The sequence below is a fragment of the Bison bison genome, unplaced genomic scaffold (assembly GCF_000754665.1).
Source record: "Bison bison bison isolate TAMUID 2011002044 unplaced genomic scaffold, Bison_UMD1.0 scf7180017863516, whole genome shotgun sequence".
Taxonomy (NCBI): domain Eukaryota; kingdom Metazoa; phylum Chordata; class Mammalia; order Artiodactyla; family Bovidae; genus Bison; species Bison bison.
Window position 1 is genome coordinate 12422 of NW_011494088.1, and position 782 is coordinate 13203.

A 782-nucleotide genomic window follows, 5' to 3' on the forward strand; every position below is an offset into this window, starting at 1 on the left:
AAGTTCAAAAAAGCACAACTAACTTTATGGGCTTTGTCACCCCAAGAGGTACTACAAGTTCAAAACGGATTTTTTTTAAAGTTGCAAATGAAGGATGTGAAAACAGGCTCTTGGGAGGCAAGTCTAAACTACTGAGGCTATGGTGCCAAGGCCAAAGCAGTTCTCCAAAAATGCGTATGACAGAGCGTGCCGGATTCCTGGGGCTGGCGCAATCATGGATCTGACTCAGTGTGACATTTGTGGCCATCAAGAATCAACATCTTTTCTTCTAACAGTGTTATTTTGTTGCCTGAATCCCCAGGGTCAAAATAAGGCTCCTTGGCTGACTTCTGAAAGCACTGTGACTGCTTTGTTTATTTCTGATAATACGTGGTTTCTTCTCCTCTCCAAGGGCAAGTACACTGAGAATTCTGATAGTACTTCAAGATAGGAAATGCCACTCCAGGCATAGCTGGGGGGGATGGCAGCAGTCATGTGGGACCTGGTGACATAAGCCTCCCTCTCAGTTCTTCCTAAGATCACACTTTGGTTTTTCACACAACATATATTTATTCAGAAAAAATTTGCAATAAATTATAATAAAAAAGATGACACGAAATACAGAATCCCACTAGCAGCTTTGCTTAGTGACCAAGACATTTTTGGGAAATATAACAAACCAGTCATTACAGGATAAAAATTAGGAAACAGTGAAAGGGAGACTAACGCAACATCATCATGAGGGGTTAAACCATTTCTTCCCTAAAACGACAACTGCAGAGTCCTTCCTTACCAGCTGGATC